Source organism: Lichenostomus cassidix, chromosome 4, assembly GCF_008360975.1.
Source record: "Lichenostomus cassidix isolate B80296 chromosome 4, HeHo_3.0, whole genome shotgun sequence".
NCBI lineage: Eukaryota > Metazoa > Chordata > Aves > Passeriformes > Meliphagidae > Lichenostomus > Lichenostomus cassidix.
The window spans coordinates 28695143-28707353 of NC_139484.1; the positions used below are offsets into that span (position 1 = coordinate 28695143).

General features: G+C 41.2%; 1 protein-coding gene across 14 annotated transcripts in view; it reads left to right on the forward strand.

The window, feature by feature from the left end:
• TRIM2 (tripartite motif containing 2) overlaps positions 1-12211 on the forward strand; it is a 127309-nt gene that overhangs the window by 66720 nt on the left and 48378 nt on the right. For 2 of the 14 annotated variants that reach the window (XM_085058526.1, XM_085058536.1), the window contains exon 1: positions 4364-4798. The exons of 9 other annotated variants lie outside the window; for them this stretch is intronic. The gene's annotated coding sequence lies outside the window, so the exon portion shown is untranslated. Of the gene's footprint in view, positions 1-4363; positions 4799-8564; positions 8835-10810; positions 11208-12211 lie in introns of those variants that run through there. 3 more of the 14 variants (XM_085058524.1, XM_085058537.1, XM_085058532.1) reach the window with 2 other exon arrangements.

A 12211-nucleotide genomic window follows, 5' to 3' on the forward strand; every position in this document is an offset into this window, starting at 1 on the left:
TCTGTTTTTTGTCATGGAAAGCTATTTGTTCTGTGCTGCCATGAGCTTCTGTTCTTGATTTTTTTTGTAGTTCAGGAAACAGAGTGGCAATCCCCTCTTTTCTTTTTCTTTTTTTCTTCTTTCTCCTTTTTAAATGAGTTTTGAATGCTAGGTTTGAGGATACTCCTTTAGTGAACTTGTAATTCGGAAATTTGTCATGTCTGGACTTACACCCTAAAGAAAGTTTTTATTCTCTGCAAGGATTTATACTGTGCCTGCTTCCTTTTACAAAAAAGTTCAGCAGAACTTGGTTATTTATGAGCTTGAAGGTGCATGGGATCTACCAGTGTGTTTTGTGAAGTGCTCAGGAGTTGATTTAGCAAGGAAAGAGCAGTGTCCAGATTATTCTGAACTACATAACTCTTACTAGTATGAAAATATGAAAGTGCAAAATGCTCCTGTACCTTGTGCAGAACAAAAGCCCTCCAAGCTGATGATGGAATCTTGAGCAAATGCTTTTGAAACAATTACTTACAGAACAACAGCAACACCAAACTGAACTCAAAGGATTGTGCTGAACTTGGGATTGCTCTTGAAAAGATCCCAACAATTATGGGAGTTGTGTGCCTCTGAATGCATCCATCTCTGTAGTGGTCCTTGCAGAGACAATATGTGTCCTATATTTAGCCCCAGCCATATTTGGCCCATGATCTGTAATATTAGAGAACTTGTATATTCTGTGAGAAACGGGACTTCCAAAAGAGCAGGTGCCAGCAGGTTCAGTGATGTATTCAGGGCCACTGTGGTTCTTCTGAAAGTAGCTGTAAATTCCACTACTTACAAATTCCTCAGGAACTAAAATGACCCCCAGAAATGGAAATGCAGGACTGAGAAACAAGCCATTTACAGTGCACATAAACTCTTGAAGAGGAAAAGCTGCCATGGTTTCTCTGCATTCACAGTTCTTGGTTTGGTTTTGGTTTTTCTTTTTTCAGCAAGGAAACAGTATTCATGAAATTCCCTTCTACAACTTTCTCTCCTGTAATCCCTCTGTTGGTGGAAGTGTTAATGAAAACCTTCAGGGATTAACTCCCACAAGATAAGCTTCTGCAGGTGTTGGTCTGGTTTGTTTCCGATTTGTTGGTTTGGGGGTTTTTGAGTTGTTTTTGTTTTGTGGGTGGGTTTTTTTTGTTGTTTTTTTGGTTTTTTTTAAAGCAGATTTAATTTGATATCCAGAACTCAAGTAATTGCACTGTACTGAAGTTAGGAAACCTAGGACCAAAAAGTCAGGAGAGCCACAGATTACTTTCATAGGATCTGAGGGTGTTTTCTTTGTCCAGAGTGCTACTCTGACACAATACTATGATAGGGATTAATATGTGGTCTTTCCAAAGTGTTTTTGTCTACTAGACCTGCAAAGAACTGATTCTTCTCTTACTACCTAATTCTTAGTCTGCTCTGTGTAGTTTTAGGAGCAACTGATCTTTGTGCATCTCAGCTCAGAAAACATAAGAAACAGATAAAATTAAATGTTGCACCATGAAGATTTCATTCTATTTATCAAATATGCAGTGATAACCCTTTGTCTTTTGTCTAAAATATCTGGAAATAAATTTTGATTGTTAAATGCAAATATGTTCTGAGACAGTTCCTAATTAAAGACAAATAATTTTTCATTAATTTACAAAATTTAACTTAAAATCTCTCAGTGGAGGTAAGTGCAATCCTTTATTACCAAGAAAAAAGAAGACATTAAGTATCGGAGGACTGTTCTATAAGAATTGTACTATGTGTTCTGTGTAGGCAGAGACCCCCCTCATCCATTAGCTACCTCATTCTAATCAGTTTTTTACTATTCTATCCTATAAAAATTAGTAAAAAACCAAACTAGATTAGAGCATGCAAAACTTTTTGTGTATATTAAAGTGGATTTGCAAAAAAAAAAAAAAAAAAGAAAAGGAGTAGTTCCATTTCCTCTGTTTGCACAGTTTAAAATTTTTGTTTGTCTTATCAGATATCAGAAGCTGACATAATACACAGTCTTGAATGTAATTAATTGTAAAAGCAGGAAGGTTTCTCCCCAAATTTAACTTTCAGGATGGGTTTTTATCTGTGCTCTTGAATGGTGGCCCTCTGAGCAACCATTAGTTTTTCACCTCTAGGATGTGCTTGTGCAGAAGATCTGCTCATCAGAGGGACCTCTGATGATGGAGGTGAGCAACTTTCAAATGAGGAGAGCCAGAATAGTGATCAAGGCATGATTTTCCCACGCTCTATGACATTGCTTTTAAAATAATGCAGAGTACCTATGCAGAAAAATACGAAAAAGGAAATATCACTAGAAGTCTCTTTTTTTTCCTTAATGATAAAATAAATTTGAAAAGGGAAGGGAGAAAATAAGTGCTAGGTTAGTATTGCATTCACTTGGAAAGGGTTCTCTGCTTAGGGTGATGATTCACCATTGTTGGGAGACTTGTTTGTATGACTTGAACTGGGTGCACCTGCTAAAAGTACTCTGTGGCCCTGAGTGGCATTCCTCATGCAACAGTGCTGTAATAAGACAGATGTCTGAGGGATTCATTTCACCTGACCTCCCTAAATGGCCCAGCTTTGCAAAGTGATGGAAGCAGCCCTGTAGAGCCATTAATGTCCATTAACTATGCCAAAAGGGAGTGGCTACTATGACAGCTCCTGAGATGTCTGCTCTGAGTAATTTGAAGGTGTGTCTGGGTCAAATCAAAAGTAAATCTAGCCTAATCTTATAATTTGGATGGTTGCTTACAGTAGATGCTCACACAAGGGCATAAGAATGGATCAGACATATCATGGTAGTCTTAGAATGATCTTTTATATTCAATGATTTGTTGAACTTACAGTTCTGCTCCTGGTAGAGGTGGTATCTTTAATCAGTTTGTTCACCATTAGTTTATCCCAGTCTCCTGGAATGTCTGTAAAATATTAACAACTGTAGCATCCTGGACAGTGGGTTTCACAGCTCACGGGGTGAAGAATTATCCAGCACATTAGTGGTTTCCTCAAAAGAGGCTTTTCCTCTGTTGGCAATAAAAAGGAATAGTAAAAAGCAATAGATACAAACTGTGAATAAACAATAAATAGTGAATAAAATTTAACTCAAGAGGACAGCAGGCTCCACCTGCCAAAAACCTAATGATTATTGTTTCATTGATTCCAAAAGCAATTAAGTTATTTAAAATACAGCCTAAGAGTGGCTCACTGTGGAATCTGAATTAGAGAAGTTCAGTACCTGAGGTAGGGCTGTCTCCATGTCCTGTTTGTAACTGGTTTTCCGCTAGGATTTCTCAGTTGCTTCTAACAGCAGTGCTTACAGCTGGTTACTTTGCATACACCTCTCATGGGTTTTATTGCTTATGATGTATAATCTGTTCCAGTAACAACATGGTGCATCTTGTCACAGCCATCACAAGGACTACTTTTAAAGTCTCAAGTAGTTCTTCTATCAACTCACAGTTTGCACAGGAAAGAGGGTGCTCAGATCTGCTCCTATTCCTGAGTGCAAGAGATTCATGCTATATAAGCCACTGTCTTGCACCTCTTTCTTTACAAAGTCGTTATCTAAATTGATGGCTGGCTATGAAAACTTACTTTGGAGAGTCTTAAATTGTGGGGTACGAGTGGTTCTGCTTTCTTCCTCTTTCATTGGCTGTTGCTTCCTAAGTTGTGATGTCAGTTGAAAAAACTGATATTCATGCAGGAGTGTGTGTACAAGGTCTCTTGAGAATGTCATTTTTGCAGAAATCTGACCTATATCAGAGCTGAGCATTTGCTTCTGAGCAGCCTGGCCGTGCCCCATAAGGGCCTTGGGCATCTGGCCTAAATCTGCAAGAGCTGTCTAAGAGAAAGCTTAGGAGAGTTGTTTTTGGAGATGAAGGATAAGGATAGACAACTTTGTGTCATGTATAAAACCTTGTACCTCAAGGAGAAGGCTTGAGGGAAACCTGGGCTGGGCCAGAGTAGTGGCTTGGTTGGACTGCCTGGAGATCCTGCCCACTCAAGGGTTTAATGAGTGTTGCAGGCAGATAACACATCTTACTGTGGCTGTGGTAAAACTCTGCTGTGGGAAGCACATGCTGGGAGTTGATGGATTTCTGCAGGCAAGGCACAAGATGCAGGGAGCACTCAATCTCTGCTGTAGAAAGGTTTCAGCTATTTCCAATAACAACAGTTCTTTAAATAGGAGTGCTGGCATGCAATCAGCAAATGAGTGTCCTTGCTGAGGACTGGAAAGACATGTTTACTGGGTGAAGTTCAGCCATTGGGTGTTTCCAGGTTTTGAACTGCTGGAGCTGACTGCTGGGAAGTCAAACAGTGTCTCTGTGAGTGTGGAGGTGGAGGACACAGCGTCACAGCTGGCATGCTCGCTCGGGCTCTGAGCGCTTTGAGCTCCCACCAAGAGCTGTAGATGGCTTTTTGTTATGGTTGTTTGGTCTGTTCAGCTCCTGTGCCTGCAACGATTGTTAAAACCCACAGAGCTCCTTTTGCCAAGGTTGCCTTGACATTGTTTCTCACTACTGCTGGTGCTGCAGACTACCTGCTGCACACAGCTATGTGTTTACCTACTTGCCGTGAAAGTTCAGCTTTGCGCTTTTGCGAACGTAAAGAGGCCGCCTGGGTAAACTTCTGCCTGCCACTTAACACTTGAGCAAGGTTTTCTCTGAACTCAAGGGCAATATGAATGTGTAGACATGTTGCTGTGTTTTTGAAAGAGATTTTGGTTCAGAAGACAACTCGGCAGATATAGAAGGTAACATTGCTGCTGGGCTATGGACAAGAAAATGAGGTGGGTACTGTTCAACAGCTAAGGTAAATATGTAGGTGCAGCAACCAATGTGTTGTACTTTAAACAGTATAAGTGTTGCAGAGGATGTGAGCCAAATTTCAGCCTGCTCACATGCTGGAGATGAGCTCTTTTTTCTCCCTCCCTCTTAGTCCTTCTTCCAATATGTATTTTTGCACTAAGAAGATGATAATTCCTTCCCTTTCTGCCTCCATTGTTAGCTTTTTTAATGCTTAGATTCTGTCTGCTGTTTCTTGCTGTGGAACATGGCAGGTGTTTTGGTTTTTTTTCTTCCTGGTTTGTGTTTCATATGTTGTGTTTGATGGGAAGTGGGATTTTTGAAGGCTGCAAGAAAAAAAATTCTGAAGGGTTGGCACTCTTTACATTAATTCTGTGAAGAAGTTATGTGGCTAGTAGTGATTGCTGAGTGCTGCCTTCTCCCGTGCTGATTTGAACTTCATGCTAGTTCACCAAAATCCTAATGAAGTAAATGGAAACATCAGAGGAACTTTCTGGTGGTCACCAGAGAATATGTGACTAAGCCCCTGCACTTGATGTGTGTTACCTCCTCTAAAGGGGAGAGCTGCAGTGGAGATGCAGCATGGAGCAGATCCAGTCTTAGGAGGGAGTGGAGGGCATGGTCTCTACGATCTTCACCACAGAGTTCAGTACCAAAAGCACTGAGCATTTTCTGCTTGCTTTAGTTTTTTCCCCATTGCTCAACAGCTCTGAAGAAAATGCCTAGAGCATTATTCAATGTACCTTATGTCTAACAGTAAGTAGAAAAGACCAGGGACCTCTTTCCAGATTGTTGCTCAGCCACCTCCTTTTTTCTTTATTGACTGTTTTCCTCCTTCTGGAAATGTTAACAGTAATTAGTATGGAGTCTTCATGGAGCACTTTTATTTTAAGTAGCATTTCACAGTAGATGCTTATGGAAGTAGCAGTGTTTTGATGCGCAGTTTTAATTATTTGTCAGTTCAGCTTTGTTTTATTTGAGCCTGTGTACCTATAAAGGCTGAACAGAGATCTATCAGTGTTCAAAAAATAGGTAGACCTAGAGAGACAAAATTGTACAAGTGTTAGGGTGATATTAACAGTACAGGTAGTCAGAGTAGGGTTTTTTTCAGTAGAGATGCTCTGACTCACTGCTTTGGATGGCAAGTGCACAATTTTAAATTCTCTTACTTATGACTGCACAACATCTATCCCCTGAAATAATTACTTTGACATACCTCACTGCAGATTTTTTTTTAGGGGCTCACCTGAGAGTATGACATTTTATTAAACATGTAAAGGGCCCTAAATTACAGTGCTGATGCTGTAATTTAACCTAATACTCTCATCGTATTATATCCCTTGGTGTACCCTTTTCCATTCATTTCCTACCCCTTCTCTCTGAAATCTCATTTGTGAGAACTTAGGTATTTGGTTGGGGATTCATTGATGTCCATTCATATATTGTCCTTCATGTGTGGTAAACTAGTGTACTCCAGCTGTTTTGGAATTTTTTGTGCAAGGCCCTGACCGAAAATGAGGTCCTGCAAACCTCAGACAGCCTAACAGCCTTAAAGCAGGCATCACATCTCAGTTGGTGACAATTGTGTGTGATCACACAAGCTCTAACCTGCCAGACTTGTCCCTTGGTGTGCGCAGTGCAGCCACCTGCAGCTCCCGTCTCCATCCAAGAACAGCACAGCTGGGAGATGGGGTCTGTGGGGATAGAAGCAGGACTATTCACCTCCAAAGGGTGGTGGAGAAGGGGCACAGCCGAGGCACAAGTTGTGGGGATGAGGAGAGAGAAGAAAAGTGGGTATTAGATGGAAGCCATAACCTTCCCTCTACAAACTGAAGTATAAAGCATTAGTATATTGATGTCTTAAGAGGTCCACCCATGTATTTCAGGTGCTCACCCTTTTGTAAGCTTTGATTACAGGCTGGGGAAAGGAAGAAAAAAGGAACAAATGATTAAATGTCTAACACTATCAAGCAAGGCTTTAATTTGTAGCAGTGGCTTCTACTCCTGTTATTCCCGTGCCTTTAGCAGTTGAAAACTTCTAAAAGAAACCTAATTCATGACATCTGCATCTGACAGTGGTACTGAAGGTGAGCCCATTGCTGTGCAGAAGGAATGCCAGGATACAGAGCTTGTTTCTGATGATTGCAGTGCCACCTCAATGGCAAATACCCCAAATGGGGAAGAGAAATAATAATGGAGAGGGGAGAAAAGCAGTTTGTGTCTGGTGCTGCCTGATTTGCAACTTCAGTGGTGGAGAGAGAGGCAGGGAGCGCAGTGCTGCCAGAAAGGCTCAGGCTGGCTGAGCAGAGAGGCCAGGCTGTTCCAGCCGCGCTGCAGTTGTGCTGCAAAAGCCGCAACCTTGGCAAGCTAAACCAGGCATAAGCAGAAGGTAGAAGGAAATAGAAGAAGGTGGCAAAGTCATACGAGGGAGGGTGCTGGGCTGCTGGGAAAGTTTCCAGCAGCCCAGCATTACATCCCAGGCAAACCTTTCAAGTTGTTTGCCTCCCAGGCTATGACAAATCCCTTGTGTTCGGTCACAAGCTTTGGGAAAAAGCATCTGCTCTGCTGGATCATAAGATGAGGGAGTGACCATGGCTCAAGGCTGTGGCTGGCAGGGGGGAACCAGGACCTAGCAGAGCTCCTTTTGAGGCAGACATGCCTGCTGGCTACAAACCCACAGTGGGAGGAAGCTGTTGCTCTTCTCAGCTAATGTGAGCTACAGCCTGGACTATTGGAGGATGTGGAGTGAGGGCTGGAAGTTGCATGGGCTCTCTGGAAGCTGCTGGATCTGCATGGGTGCAAAGCTGCCCTGGGGAAAGGTAAAGGCCACCGGCTCATGAGAAAGACTTAAGGCCCCACAATTCCTGGTGTGGGCATGGCCCCACATTGACAAAGCTTGACTGTTTCACCCCACTTGCTCTCCTGGCACCAGGGTCAAATTAGGGATAATGTGGTGGTAGGGTGATGGCTGTAACAGCTCATCTTCTCCTATATTTGTCTTCCTAAATTAATCCTCATTTCCAGACTGTGGGCTTTGGGTAATTGATTTCTAGTCTCTCACACCTTTCACTTTTCAGTCAGCCTTAATTGCCAGGACTGATCATTGAGTTTGAACTAACCCAATAATTTTTTTTCTGCTGACCTTCAAATCTCTTTTGTACAGCAGGGTGAGTTAGGCTACTCTCCATTCAGTCAGTTTATAGTACAGGCTTCAGTGCAGACCATTAATCTTAACTTGGAGTGTTTGGATGACTTACTTAATATCAGGGAAGGACATATCAATATCTACCTATCACCTGTAAGTTAAGTGAGTTTTTTTAGTAGCTTACTATTTGTGGGCTCCCTAAGATTATGAATTCAGGTTATGTTTGGAACAGGGAAAATAATAAATTATTTCAAAATCTGGGACATTTAGAGGGGAAAACAACAGGATATAGATCACTCTTCCATGGCACTATGAAGATGGCATGTACTATGTATTTTCTTCTCAAGAACTTATTTCACTAGTCAGCAATGACACAGATAAGTCAACAGCAACAATGAAATGCAGCAAGTTTCTGAGGAAAAGTAGCTTGTTCTTTTTAAAATAAAAACAGAAAAACAACAAACAAAACAAAGCACATAATGACCACCCCTGCTCCCATCTCCCAGCACAAAAGACATACACATACAATAAACCTATTTGAAAGAGTCTGGTTGTAACTGCTGTGGGGGTAAAGTGCAAGATTGTTCGCTGAGCTGTGAATCCATTTCCTCTTCACTAAGGAGAAGAAACACACATATCAACATGTAACAAGAAAAATCTCAGGGAAGTTTGTCTCATTTTCCTTGTCACAGTCGCAGGTTTTTGTTTTTTTGAAGAAGCAGGATTATTTCTGGAGTATCAGCTCATTGTCAGCAGGCAACTTCTCGGAGTTAATTGTAAGAGAACAGCACTTTGAAGCAATCTCTCATTTGGAGGTGTAGGTCCCTGTGAGAGTGGCTGCAGCTGTGGCTCCAGCAGTCTCCTTTGGCCATGAGGTATGTTATAGGATCACTTCTGTTTTGAGGGGTATGTAGTTCTTACTACTGACTGTAAATGGAAATAGTAATTTCAGTAATATTGGTCATTCAGTTTTATTGTATGTAAATTTGGTGTTTGAAATGAGCAAGGGAAAGCAAGCAACTAAGTGATTTCTGCATGCTTCTGTCCAAGAATCCTCCACTTCAGCTCTGGGGGTGCCACTCCTGAATTTTCTCACTCGATTTTTAAGTGTCTTTGTTCCAGTGGCAGAAACAAAAGGCCCTGGATCTCCTTCTTGTGGGAGTGAAATCTGTTGCTTATTCTTTGCAATAGGGATTCTTCAGACAGTTTAAAAGGTAAACAAAAAAACCCCTGAACCAAATGTAAAACCCCCACCTCTCCAAAAACATGCCTGAAATCTCTGGCCTTTTTTTTTAAACTGTGAATCCTGCTGTATGGATGCCTGCTGCTCCTGAATGTTGGAGCTAAAATGAAACATACCTTGTTTTCTCTCTTTGATTGAGTTCAGCACATGTTACAGGAATCAGAGGGGCAGTATTTTGGCACAGGCACCCCAAATCCTAATACATGCACACACGCTGCCTGATGTTTCATTTCAGGTTATAAACTGGATTACAACATACCTTCACCCTGTGGGCATTGTCCAGGGAAACCAGGCTGGATCTGCCTGTTGCATAAAATGATCTGGCTAAATGATCACCAAGTGGAAAGTAAAGGATATATGCAGAATTTGTATTTTCAACAGGAATTTAGGTTACATTTCAATGCTAAATGATTAATACTACTATTTAGCTCACCAGTTCAGGAATGGAATAAATATATTCTGGAAACTGTGCTTAAAGAGCTTAGGACAACATTTTAAACTTCTAAAATTACTATATCTGTCCTAATTAATTCATGGTAGTACAGAGAGTATTTAAGCCTCACGCGTTTTCTTCTTGATGCAAATGGAGCTTTGTGTTCTTTTATTTGTGGGAAGCTTTGTTAGTCTCAGTTAGCTGAAATACTTGCATGTGATTTGTTTGTTTCAAAAGAAAAGATACACTGTATTTAGAGATGCAAATACTACCTTGTCTGCAAAACCCACCAGCTGTTATACTGGAAGACAAAGCTAATTCTATGTTGTGTTACTTCAGGGTGTCTGTATTCACAAGCATCTTTTTAACAGCCTTCTCTGCATAGCTGAAAAATAGCAGACGCCAAATTTCTTTTTTGTTTCTTTGGTAACAGCCTAGTAAAATCACGTTGATCTGTGACTTAAAAAAATTTCAAATAAGTAAATGGATTAACTATGATAATACATCTTTGTGTTAATATCTACAGAAAACTTGAACAGTCTGTTAGCCTTGGTTCTTAAATTCCTTGAACATGAGTTTACTAATTACTGCCTTGAATAGCTGACTTGAGACTGAGGTCAAATATATGGATCTGTAGTAGAAGAAGCTGTTGCTGGTTTGTGTGTCAGTAGCACAGTTTTCTGGAGAGGCTCTCTGCTTCTGCTTTAAACATCTGGAGAGAGACAAAGAGCATTTGTGGGGTCTTTTGTTGCTTCTGAAAGTTGGAGCAGGGAAGAATTGTGTTCCAAGAAATACCCTGAATCGTGAAAAAATCAGAGTGGAATCTTTACGTGTTAAACTTTATCTTCTTTATAAACGAAAGTGCTTTCATTTTATCTCTGGCAACTGTCCTGGTAATGGATGTTACGTAATATTTACTCTCTCCTTCGGAATTAAATCCTTTTTCCGATTTGTGAGTAATATTTGCATATGTATTTCTTAGCTGCATTGACATGCCAGATGCACAGTGGTAGCTGTCTCTGCCTGCTAATCCTGTAATAACATTCTGGTGACCAAATTCAATGGCCCTGCGCGGAGCCTCGGAACAGCTGATTGCTGAGTAGGGAGGAAAAAAAAATAACCCAGCGAATCTGGTTGCAGCTCTCTGCTGCATCCCCATCCCACAATCCCTTGCACCATTTGCTGCAGTCTTTCTACACAGGCTGAGTGAGAAAAAGATGTGCTAAATAAAGATTGATTGGTTTGAATCCTGAAGGGGTCTCCCACTTGTAAATGACCCAGGGAGAAAAAAAAATTCATGACGACTTCACTGGGCCTCCTCTTATTCTTCCATTTTTCTTTCCACCTGTCCTCTTCATGGAATGGAGCGTCATTCCTTAGAGCACAAAATCTTTTGTGCATCTAATAATGACTGTGCTGTGATAGGGATTCTTAAACAGTTTTATGCGTGAGGCTTGAAATATTAACAGATGATGGTTTGTTCGTTTGGATTACTGCGGAACTGCAGCTCCGTCCCTGCAAGGATTTTATCCTCAGCACTGCACTGATTAAGCTATTTTTCTACAAAGATGGGTAGGTCTGAAATGCTCAAGTTTGCTTAGTGTTATTCCTGGTGGCTGCTGCTGGGTTGCTCCTGTTTCAGCCCCCGATCGTTCATTACATTTCTGCATGCTGTAAGAATGAAGAGGGTTGCTGTGATTTAAACAAGGCACTAAGCTGATTGCAAGAGTGGGAGAGAAAGGAATGCAAATTTAGCTTATCAAGCCTTTTACACAAGTGGACTGTGTGGCGGTTCTGATTATTAATTTGCTCAGTGTGTTCGGTATTGGCTAATCTGGGGGCTGCTGCTAGAAATGGCTTGAATATGTTCTTTATTCCTACAGACTGTGGACAGGTGATCTATCTGTTTTAAGGACTTTTAAGCCTCAGCTCTCCCAGTCCTTGAAGCAACATTACTGAGGTTCCCCACCCTTTCTTACGGCTCTGGAGGCCTAACTGTTCCTTTGGAAACGTTGCCCTTGGAAACCTATTCATTCATAGTACATGAATAGCCCCTCTAGGTTGTGAATACCATTGATAAGAAGAGGATGAACAAGCTGCAAGCAATTTGTTCTCCTCAGGCTGTACTTTCAGGCTAGTTGCAGCTCTGGCTGGGTGGATTTCAGAAACAGCAGTGTATCAGTACCACAGTATTCTACTCTTTTAGGAATAAAATCCTGTGATGTGAACAATTACTTGATCCCCCAATGTCTTTTTTTTGTTGGGCCATGGAAACTAATAGAGAATTTTCAGGAATTCCAGAGCTCATTTGAAGATACCTGTAGAAAGGGTGCATTTTTCTATGACATGTCTCTATTTACCAGAAACAACTCTTCTGGAACTGTTATTTGCTGTACATAATGTGCTTTTTTCTTTTTCTTCTTTTCCAATGCTATAGGAAGTTCCTTTCATATGGGTGGGGCCGCACCCTGCCTTTCGTTCCTGAAGGCATGCATGTGAATCGGGGCAAAGCTTTCCACTAGCTTAGGGAGCCATTGTTTTCTCCTTTCTTTGCTGCCTAGTATATTTTGAATGAA